Genomic DNA, 12,357 nt, shown 5'->3' on the forward strand with positions numbered 1-12,357 from the left:
TGCCTTAAATACACCCAATGGCCTGGCCTCCACAATTGCCGATGGTAACGAATTCCACAGATTCATCACTCTCTGGCTGAAGAAATTCCTCCTCATCTCTGATGTCAATGCTCATCCCTCTATTCTGAGGCTGTGCCCTCTGGTTCTAGACTGCCACACTATAGGAAACACCCTCTCCACATCCACTCTATCAAGGCCTTTCAACATTTGACAGGTTTCAATAAGATTCCACCTCATTCTTTAAAACTCTAGTGAGTACAGATGTAGAGCCATCAAAACACTTCTCATACAATAACCCTTTTATTCCCATTATCATTCTCATGAACCTCCTCTAAACTCTCTCCAATCACAGCACATCCGTTCTTAGATAAGGGGCCCAGAATTGTTCACATTATTCCAAGTGTGGTCTGACCAATGCTGATAAAGCCTCAGCATTACATCCTTGTTTTTGTATTCTGGTCCTCTCAGAATGAATGCTAGCGCTGCATTTACCTTCCTTACCACTGACTCAAACTGCAAGTTAACCTTCAAGGAATCCTGAAGGAAGATTCTCAAGTCGCTCTGTACCTCTGATTTCAGATTTTTCTCCTTGTTTAGAAAACAGTCTACGCTTTTATTCCTTCTATCAAAGTGCATGACCATACACTTCCCGGCACAGTATTCCATCTGCCACTTCTTTGCCCATTCACTTCACCCAAGTCCTTTTACAGCCCCCCTGCTTCCTCAACACTACCTGCCCCTCCACCTATCTTCATATTGTCGGCAAACAAAGCCATCATTTCCGTCATCCGAGCAACACACACAAAATGCTAGAGGAACTCAGCAGGCCAGGCAGCACCTATAGAAAAAAGTACAGTCAACGTTTCAGGCCGAAACCCTTCGGCAGGACTGGAGAAAAAAAACCTGAGGAAACCACAAGGTGATAGGTGAAACCTGGAGAGGGAGAGATAAAGTAAAGAGAGCTGGGAAGTTAATTGCTGAAAGAGACAGAAGGCCATGGAAGAAAGAAAAAGGGGGAAGGAGCACCAGAGGGAGGTGATGGGTGGGCAAGGAGATGAAGTGAGAGTGGGAAAGGGGATGGGAAAAGGAGAAGTTGGGGGGGGGGTACTTGCGGGCATTACTGGAAGTTTGAGAAATCGATGTTCATGCCATCAGGTTGGAGGCTACCCAAACAGAAGTTAAGATGTTGCTCCTCCAACCTAAGTGTAGCGTCAACAAGACAGTGCAAGAGGCCATGGATGGACATATCGGAATGGGAATGGGAAGTGGAATTAAAATGGGTGGCCACTGGGAGATCCTGTTTGTTCTGGCAGACGGAGCATCGATGCTCAGCAGAGCAGTCTCCGAGTCTACGTTGGTTCTCATCGATGTTCAGGAGGCCACACCGGGAACAATGAACATAGTAAATGACCCCAACAGACTCACGGGTGAAGTGTCGCCTCTAGGGCCCTAGATGGTAGAGAGGGAGGAAGTATAGGGGCAGGTGTAGCACTTGTTCTGCTTGTAAGGATATATGCCAGGAAGGATATCAGTGGGGAGAGACGAATGGACAAGGGAGTCTCATAGGGAGCGATCCCTGCTGAAAGCAGAAAGTGAGGGGGGAGGGAAGGATGTGCTTGGTGGTGGGATCCTGTTGGAGGTGGCAGAAGTTTCAGAGGATTATATGCTGGACGCGGAGGCTGGTGGGGTGGTAGATGAGGACAAGTAACCCTATCCTTGGTAGGGTGATGGGAGGATCGGGTAAGAGCAGATGTGTATGAAATGGAAGAGAATCCGTCATCCAGTCAGTGACATACAACATAAAAAGAAGCAGTCCTAATACTGATCCCTGTAAAACACCACTAGTCACCAGCAGCCAACCAGAATAAGCCCGTTTTATTCCCTCTGCCTCCTGCCAATCAGCAAATCCTCTATCCATCCTAATATCTTTCCTGTAATATCATGGGCTCTTATCTTGTTTAGCAGCTTCATGTGTGGCACCTTCTGAAAATCTAAGTACACAACATCCATTGATTCTCCTTTGTCTATCATGTTATTTCCTCAAGGAATTCCAACAGGTTTGTTAGGTAATATTTTTCCCTTAAGAAAACCACGCTGACTTTGGTCTATTTTATTATGTGCCTCCAAGTACCCTGAAAACATCCTTAATCATGGACTCTAACATCTTCCCAACCATTGAGGTCAGGCTAACTGGCCTATAATTTCCTTTCTTTTGCCTCCCTCCCTTCGTGAAAAGTGGTGACATTTGCAATTATCCATTCCTCTGGGACCATGCCAGAATCTAGTGAATCTTGAAAGATCACTCTTAATGCCTGCACAATCTCTTTAGCTACCTCTTTCAGAAGCCTAGAGTCCAGTTCATCTGGTCCACGTGAGTTATGTACCTTTAGACATTTCAGCTTCCCATCTCCTTCTCCCTAGTAATAGCAACTGCCTCACTTCTGCCCCCACCACTTTCGTACATCCTGGATACTGCTAGGGTCCCCCACAGTGAAGACTGATGTAAAATACTTATTCAATTTGTCCACCAGTTCCTTGACCCCCATTACGACATCTCCCATGTCATTTTCCAGTGGTGTGATATCTATTATCATTTCTATTTTGCATTTTATAATTCTGAGAAAACGTTTGGTATCCTCTTTTATATAATTGACTTGGTTACCTTCATATTTAATCTTTTCTCTCCTTATGTCTTTTTAGTTGCCTTCTGTTGGTTTTGAAAAAGCTTCCCAAATCTCTTAAGTTCTCACTAATTTTTTGCTCTATCATATTCACACTCTTTTGCTTTTATTTTGTCTTTGACTTCCCTTGTCAGCCACAGTAGTATCATCCCGCTTTTAGAATACTACTTCTTATTTGGGGTGTATCTATCTTGTGCCTTCTGAATTGCTCCCAGAAATTTCAGCCATTGCTGTTCTGATGTCATCCCTGCTAGTGTCCCCTTCCAATCAATTTTGGCAGTTCTTCTCTCATACCTCTATAATTCCCCTTTACTCCACTGTAATATGCATCTGATTATCTGATTATCTTCTCCCTCTCAAATTGCAGGGTGAACTTGATCGTAATATGATAACTTCCTCCTTAGGGTTCCTTCACCTTAAGCTCCCGAATCAAATCTGGTTCATTGCACAACACCCAATGCAAAATAGCTTTTCCTCTATTTGGCTCAATCATAAGCAGCTCTAAAAGCCATCTCGTAGGTATTCTACAAAAGATCACTCTTGAGATCTAGCACCAACCTAATTTTCCCAATCTACCTGCATATGAAAATCCCCCATAAATATCGTAGCATTGCCCCTTTGATGTGCCTTTTCTATCCCCGTTATAATTTGTAGCCCACATCCTGGCCACTGTTCAGAGGACTATTTGTAATTCCCATAAGGGATTTTTTTATCCTTGCAGTTTCTTAACTCTACCCACAAGGAGTGTACATCTTCCAATCCTATGTCACCTCTTTGTAATTATTTGCTTTCATTTTCTCCCCCCAACGCCCCATCCCCTCTGTTTACCTGCTTGTCCTTTCGATACACTATGTATCCTTGGACATTTAAGCTTCCAATAATAATCTTCTTTCAGCCACAATTCAGTGATGCCTGCAATATCTTAGCTTTCAATCTCTGGCTGCGCAACTAGATCATCTACTTTATTCCATATACTGCAATCACCAGTATATATGTGTGTGTGTGTGTATATATATATATATATATATATATATATATATATATATATTCAAATTTAACTCCTTCAGTTCTATATTCATCACTGTTTTTGACTTACACTGCGGCTCATCCCACTGACTACAATTTGCCCTATCATCTGCCTGTCCTTTTTGACAATCTCAGTACGCACTGCATCTGCTTGTATACTAACTGCCCCATCCTCAGCCCTATCACTCAGATTCCCATCCCCCTACCAAATTAGTTTAAACCCTCTGCAACAGTTCTAGCAAACCTGCCTGCAGGGCCATTGCTCCTGGAGGGTACAGCTGTAACCCATCCCTTTTGAACAGATTATACCTTGCCCAAAAGAGATCCCAAAGTTCCAGGAATCTGAAACCCTGCCTCCTGCACATTCATCTGCCAAGTCACCCTATTCTTACCCTCACTGGCAGATGGAACAAACAGCAATCCAGAGATTACTACCCTATAGGTCTTTTTACCTAGCTCCCTAAATTCTATCTTCAAGACCTCCTCCCTTTTCCTACCCATGTCATTGGTGCCAATATATACCCAGACTTCCAACTGCTCACCTTCCCCCTTTAGAATGCCATGGACCCGATCCAAGACATCCCTGACCCTCTCACTTGGGAGGCAGCATACCATCCTGGGTGTCCCAATTGCATCTACAGAATCATGTATCTACTCCTCTGACTGTGGGAATCCCCTGTCACTACTGCAGTCCTCTTCTCCCGGCTTCCGTTCTGAGCCCCAGCAATATAGTCCATTTCTGCGGCTCCCTCCTGGTAGATCTTCTCCCTCAATGGTATCCAAAACAGAATACTTATCCATTTTTCAGCACATTCCACTAAATTAGATATGGCTCTACAATTTAAAGATCACACTTTCAACAATTCTTGTAGTTATCCTTGGACCCACTGATCGTCCCTCACACATCCACATCTGAATCATTCATGCATACTACAAACAGCAAGGATCTCAGCAATGATTCTTGTGGGACACCACTAGTTCACAAGCATCAAATTGCAAAAACAACCCTCTACCATTACTATTTTGTCTCTTATTTCCAAGAGAATCTTGGATCCAGTTTGCCACTTACATGGTCCCATGGGGCCCTAACCTTTTGAACCACTCTCATCTGTAGGGACTTGTCAAAGGTTTCACTAAAAAAAAATCATAAATCACATCAATGGCTCACCCTCTTCAATATACTTTCTTTTTCACAGAATTCAAGAACATTTTAAGATAGGATCTGTCCTTGACAAATGCATGTTGGCTATCTCCCTCAATATTTTCCAGTATCTTCTTACCACTGAATTAGACTCAGGTTTCTAGTTGTTAGCTTTTCTCTGCTGCCTTTCTTGAAAAGCAGGCGACATGTTTTCTCTTTTCCAGTCATCTGGTATCTCACTTGTATCCAGTGAAGATATAACCTCAGCAATCTCTTCCGCTGCCTCCCGTAGCAGTCTGGGATAAACCCCACTTAGTCCTGGGAATTTATTCACCGTTAAGCCTGCCGGGGCCTCAAGTTCATCTTTATTTGTGAAGACCAGACTAAATTTTCACTTGCCTCTTCACTAAATTCTTCAACGAAAAATACATTTCCTATGTGAGTACTAATGAAAAATATTGATTTTAAAACCTCATTTGCACCTCTTGGTGAAACAAAAGACAGTCCCTAATGGTCCCTAATATTTTCCATTTCTTCTTTTGCTCTGAATATAGGATGCTTTCTAATTCACCTTTATCTTGTCTGCCAATCATTTCTCAAGAACACTCTTTGCCCTCCTTTTCTTTTTCCAATATTTTTATTAATTTATATATAAGAATACACAGTACAGGGAAAAAATGTCAATACATTAAACTAAATCGCATATAAAGACTCCTTACCCTATATTCATACAAATCAATTGGTTCGTAACATTGAAAAATAATAATTTTTTATATAAAAAATGTAACCCACTACCAAGACTGAAACTGATTAATAGAAAAAAAAGAAAAAAGATTGTTAGTCATCATCTGTGCTTTAACAACAAATCAAAGGTTTTGAAAATAATTCAGAAAGGGTCCCCATAATGTTTGTAAGTCTTGGTTAGATTCAAAGATTGAACAGCGAATCTTCTCTAAATTTAAACATGACACCTCATCACGTAACCATTGGGCATGAATAGGAGGGACCATATCTTTCCATTTAAGCAAAAGCGTCCTTCTGGTCTTAAGAGACATAAAAGCCAAAATGTGCAAATCAGATGGCTCCAAAATAATATCCTTTCCTCTAACAATACCAAATAAAGTAGTCAAGGGATTAGGCTTGAAATTTACTTTAAAAAGTATTGAACAGGTTTGAAATACTTCTTTCCAATATTTTCCAAGACTCGGACATGTCCAAAAGATATGAATGAGTGAAGCTTCTCCATTATTACATTTATCACAATACAGAGCTATATCTAAATAAAAACGAGACTATCCTTACTCATATGGGCCCTATGGACCACTTTAAATTGAAGGAGAGAGTGATAGGCACATAACGATGGAGTGTTGACCAATTAAAAAATTTGATTCCAAGTTTCCTCAGAAATTGAAGTCTGTAAATCTTGTTCCCAAAGATTTTTAATTTTATCTAAAGGAACAATTCTCATTCCCAACAGCATATTATAAATATTAGATATAGATCCATCATAAAAAGGTTTCAGATTAAAGATTACATCTAGTAGATTTCTTATCAGGACTTTTAGGAAATATACTTATTTGATACTGTAAAAAATCTTATTTGTAGATATTGGAAAAAAATGAGTTTTGGGTAAACTATATTTAGTTGACAATTGTTCAAACAAAAAAAGACTTCCCTCTGCAAACAAGTCCTGAAAGCATTTAGTACCTAATCTATCCCTTTCTTTGAAAGCCACATCAATCATAGAGGGTTTAAAAAAAATTAGAAAAAATGGGACTCGAAAGAGAAAATCTCAATAAGCCAAAATATTTTCAGAGTTGTATCCAAATCCTCATAGTGTGTTTAACTACCAGATTATCAGTTAACTTACCCAAAGACAAAGGAAGTGAGGATCCAAGAAGAGAAATAATAGAGAATTTATTAACAGCATTAGTTTCTAAAAAAACCCACATTGGGCAATCCTCACAACTTTTATAATATAACCAAAATGTAAGATTTCTTATATTAACTGCCCAATAATAAAATCAAAAGTTTGGTAAGGCTAATCCTCCATTCTTTTTATCTTTCTAAAGATGAATTTTATTTAATCTAGAATGCTTATTCTTCCATATATGAGAAGATATAATAGAGTCAAGAGAACCAAAAAAGGATTTAGCAATGAAAACCGGCAATGCCTGAAAAAAATATATAAATTTAGGTAATATATTCATTTTGATAGAGTTAATTTGACCAATTAACGATAACGAAAGAAGCGACCAATTTAATAGTATTCTTTTTACATGATTCAATAAAGTAAGAAAATTTTCGTTAAATAGACACTTATAATTTTTAGTGATTGTTACACCTAAATAAGAAAATTGGTTTCTTACAATTTTAAAAGGAAGGTTAGAATTTATTAGTATCAAATTGTTCGAAGGGAAAAGTTCACTTTTATGTAGGTTTAATTTATAACCTGAAAACTGGCTAAAACAGGAGAGTAAAGAAAGCACATGGAGTAATGAAGTCTCAACATTAGAAATAAAAAGCAGCAAATCATCAGCATACAACGAGACTTTATGAATAGTGTCTCTCCTTAAAATACTGGTGATATCATTAGATTCTCGAAAAGCAATGGCTAAAGGTTCTAAGGTCAGATCAAAAAGCGAAGGGCTCAATGGACAACCTTGTCTAGTGCCACGTTGAAGCTTTGGTTTGGAGTTATGAAAATTAGTGATAACCCTAGCAGAAGGGGCTAAATAAAGTAATTTAATCCATTGAATGAAAACAGGCCCAAAATTAAATTTTTCTAAAGTTTTAAATAAATAATTCCATTCAACTCTGTCGAAAGCTTTCTCAGCATCTAGGGATACCACACATTCCGATACCATGTTAGAAGGAGAATAAATAACATTTAATAATCGGCAAATATTAAAGTGAGAATATCGATTTTTGATAAATCCGGTTTGGTTATCAGAAATGACAGATGGTAAAATATTTTCAATCCTATGGGCCAAAACTTTAGCTAAGATCTTAGCATCAACATTAAGTAAAGAAACAACAGGAATTCTGCAGATGCTGGAAATTCAAGCAACATACATCAAAGTTGCTGGTGAACGCAGCAGGCCAGGCAGCATCTATAGGAAGAGGTGCAGTCGACATTTCAGGCTGAGACCCTTCGTCAGGACTAACTGAAGGAAGAGCATTCAGTTGAATCCTTATTCTTTTTAAGAATGAGCGAAATGGAAGCCTCATAAAAAGATTGAGGGAGTCTGCCCGACTTAAATTAATCTGAAAAAACTGAACATAAATGAGGTATAAGCAATGAGGAAAAGGACTTGTAAAATTCTCCAGAAAATCCATCCGGACCCAGAGCTTTCCTCAAACGTAATGAGGGCACAGCCTCAACAATTTCCTCAAAAGAAATAAGTTGTTCCAATAATTTTTTGTTGTCGGCAGAAATTGTAGGAATATTTAATTGATCTAAAAATTGTTCATTACAGTATCATCCTTGGAAGATTCAGAACTATGAAGTTTAGAGTAAAATTTTCTGAAATTATCATTTATTTCTAAATAATCAGTTGTCCTATCACTAATAGCTTTGCATATTTCTTTAATCTGTTGTTTAGCTCTAAAGGTTTTAATTTGATCAGCCAATATTTTACTTGTATTATCTTCATGAATACAAAATTGACTTTTATCTTTTAGAAGTTGGGTTTCAATTGGACAAGTTAAAAGAAGATCATATTTAGTTTTAATTTCAACATGTCTTTTATATAAAGCAGGTTCTGGAGCCAAGGCATACTCTTGGTCTAACTGTTGCAGTTGATTAGCTAAATCACTTCTCTCTTTGTTAGCTTTCCTCTTAATACTTGCAGTATAAGAAATAATTTGTCATCTAATATACACCTTAAAATCATCCCGTCTGATAAGACTAGAAGTCTCCTCTAATGTATTCTCTTCAAAGGTAATTTGTTTCTCCATAAACTTAAAAAAAAACTTTATCAGATAACAAAGTTAGATTAAATTGCCAAACTCTTATTTGTTTGAAGAAGACCAGGAAGATTTAACGATAGAAACACAGGAGTGTGATCTGAAACAGCAATCTCTTTATATTCACAGGATCGAACTAATGGAATCATTTGGCTATCAATAAAAAAAAATCAATCCTGGAAAATGTATGATGAACATGAGAAAAAGAATATTCCTTATCTACTGGATGAAAAAAAAATGCCAGGCATCAACAATGCCACATTTCATTAAAAAAGATTTGATAAACACAGCTGATTTATTTGGTATCATTGGTTTAAAAGATGAACAATCTAAAACTGGATCTAAGCATCAATTAAAGTCTTCACCCATCACCAATGAGTACAGACTTAGATCTGGCAAAAATGAAAAAAAAAACGCTCAAAGAAACCTGGGTCATCTATATTCGGAGCACATACATTGGCAAATACCATTAATTCATTACTTAGTTTCCCTGATACTATAACAAACCGCCCATTAGTATCAGAAATTACTTTATGTTGAACAAAGGGAACTTTATTATCTATGAGGATCAAAACATCTCTTGCTTTGGCCTGAAACAAAGAATGAAAATGAGATCCTCTCCATTGATAAAAAAAAGCGTGAATTGTCACATTTACGTATATGTGTTTCTTGAAGAAAAACAATGTGTACCCTAAGTTTTTTAATATAGGCAAAAATCTTATTTCTTTTCACGGGCTGATTTAGTCCTTTTACATTAAAACTAAGTGGATTAATACTTTGATCCATTTTAAGACTCTTTATAAGAAAGATTAAAATAGCAATCAGAAAAGGTATATCAAACCCAAATAATAAATTTTGCAATATATTAACTAAGCAAAAGAATTGTCTAGATTCCCAAATTAGCTTCAAGAAAAAAAGACTCCCCATCCGTCCTCCCCCTCCTAAAGAGAGAAACTTCGTCATAGAGCAACTGTTATCTACTTCCCCTAAACATATTCCCTTAGACATATTCCCTTAGAGAGCCTGTTGGAACCGCTCCAAGAATTCAAGGTTATTATACTATTCCAACCAAGACTAAATAAAATACAGTGAGAAACAAGCTTAGACAGGTTTATCAAACAGAAATAACAATAGTCACTGTTTAATATGTAGTATTTCTGTTTTTTGCGAGATTTTTAGTCTATTCAATGTGTGTGTGTGTATATATATATATATAAATATAATACACACACACACACACAGTCATTCATTTCTTTTTCAAGTCTAAAAATTCTTGCGCCTGTTTCTTCGTATAAAACCACTTAAATGATCTGTCTTCCAATGTAATCCTCAATCGAGCCAGAGAACGAAGAAAGGGTTTAAAATTTTGACTGTGTAACTCCATCATAATTTTTTTTTGAACTTAGCACATTCTGCCATAACTTCTGATCAAAAATCTTGAACAATACGTATCTTTTGATCTTGGTAGTCAATCATACCTTTTCCATGGGCAGCTTGAATCAGACGATCCTTTATTTGATATTCATGGAAACATATAATGACTGATCTTGGTTTAGATTTTGAAGCCAATCCATAGATAGGTGACCTGTGAGCACGGTCAATCAAAGGCAGAGACTTTATAATATCAGGGTTTATAACAGAGTCTTTATAATATTTATTATAATTCCATCAAAAGATTTGCAAAGAGTTCTTCAGGATTATCTCCTTCCGTTTGTTCTTTAAGTCCCAAGATTCGAAAGTTGTTCTTCCTACTTCTGTTTTCCAAATCAATAATCTTCTGTCTCATCATGTCGTTGGTCTTAAATTGTTTTTCATACAGCTTTTGCATATCATCTATTCTCCTGTCCAGTAAAGTAATAACATCTTCATTTTCCTTTATCTTCTTATCATGTTCCGTTAGAATTGTTTGAATATCTTCTAGTTTCGTACCTATTTGTTTAATTTTAGCACTGATTTCTTTTCTAAATTGTTGAAACTCCTCAGTAAGCTTTTGAATTGAACTCGTAATAGCTTCTAAAGCTGCTTTAGTAGTCATTAAAATAATATCCCGTCTAACAATAGTATTTCAAAAGGTTGGAAAGAAAAGTAAATAAATTAGGAGCAGCAATAAAGAGCTGTTACTCCATCAGCAGCTAGCAGGAAGTCTCCCTCTTTGCTCTCCTAATTTCCTTTTCAACCACCTCCTATACTTTTAATACCCTTGATAGGCCTTCCTTGTCATTAGATCCCTATGCTTCCTTTTCCAACCCTCAATATCCCTCAGCACCTAGCATTCCCTATGCTTTTCCCGTCTTTTTTCCTTACGTTAGTCTTGAATTTTTGTTTTATCTCCTTTGACTGCTTCTCACTGTGTAGATGCATACTCATCTGCAAGATACCAACTAACTTTTCCAGATCTCCCCTTACATTAATGAAATGCCCCAATTTAAGACATAATTAGTAGTCCATCCTTTTCCATGATTGCTTAAAAATAAAGTAGCCACTCTATTAGGCACATCTGTACACCTGTTCATTAATGCAAGTATCTAATCAGCCAATCATATGGCAGCAACTAAATGTGTAAAACCTTACAGACATGGCCAAGAGGTTTATTTATTCCTCAGACCAAACGTCAGAAGGGGGAAGAACTGTGATCTAAGTAATTTGACTGTGGAAAGATTGTTGGTACTGGGGTAGTTTGAGTATCACAGAAATTGCTGATCTTCTGGGATTTTCATGCACAGTAGTCTCTAGAGTTGACAGAGAATGGTGTGGAAAAACAAAAAAAAACATTCAGTGGGTAAGAATGCCTTGTTAATGAGAGGTCAGAGGGGAATAGCCAAACAGGTTCAAGCTGACAGGAAGATGTCAGTAACTCAAAGAACCATCATTACAATGCGAGTGGTTGATTTTTCTGTAGCAAACCTGGAGATATTACTGATAGGATGGCAAACATGCATGTGTACATAAGTGTTATGCAAAAATACTGGAGTCTTTGGTGGATTCTGATTGCATCCATTATATTTTCAGACCAAGTTACTTGTGAAATGAATGATTGCTTTGCTTACTGTTCAACAAACCTTTCTTGCCAAAGTTGCTGTTAAATCCCATTTATATATAGAAGTCCAACCTTTTCATGATAGGATATTTGAACTTAAGCAAGCCAATTAATAAGTAAAATGAAATCTGTAGGGACGTAGAGAAAGCATGATTTAAAATAATGTCAGCAGGATCAGGATTCAGCAAGCTCATTAGTTTTAATGCTGAGTTGTGTACTATATATTTTAAAGGTCAGTCAACAAATCTCCAGTTTTATAGTAATAATTATTAAAGTGAAGATATGTACAAGAGAGATCAAATTCATAGCACCAGGACAGAAATATTTCTTTTTCAGTTTTGGTGTTCAAATGTTAAAGCTTAACATTCTAATTTGGATTGCCATGATTGGCTACAACTTCATGGATTAACATGAGGCATAAATTATTGATACTGACACAGAAGTATGAATACCAGCGTAAAATCTAGGTAACTTAAATTCATTTTTTTTAAATTCAGCTGGAA

General features: G+C 37.2%; 1 protein-coding gene across 2 annotated transcripts in view; it reads left to right on the plus strand.

Annotated features, from left to right (window-relative positions):
• The window catches only part of ctbp1 (C-terminal binding protein 1), a 278,920-nt gene that overhangs the window by 11,977 nt on the left and 254,586 nt on the right, over positions 1-12,357 (plus strand). The window contains exon 1 of one of the 2 annotated variants that reach the window (XM_063047042.1): positions 7,914-8,026. The exons of the other annotated variant lie outside the window; for it this stretch is intronic. The gene's annotated coding sequence lies outside the window, so the exon portion shown is untranslated. Of the gene's footprint in view, positions 1-7,913; positions 8,027-12,357 lie in introns of those variants that run through there. 2 annotated transcript variants of the gene reach the window in all.

This window comes from Mobula hypostoma, chromosome 4, assembly GCF_963921235.1.
Source record: "Mobula hypostoma chromosome 4, sMobHyp1.1, whole genome shotgun sequence".
Classification (NCBI taxonomy): domain Eukaryota; kingdom Metazoa; phylum Chordata; class Chondrichthyes; order Myliobatiformes; family Myliobatidae; genus Mobula; species Mobula hypostoma.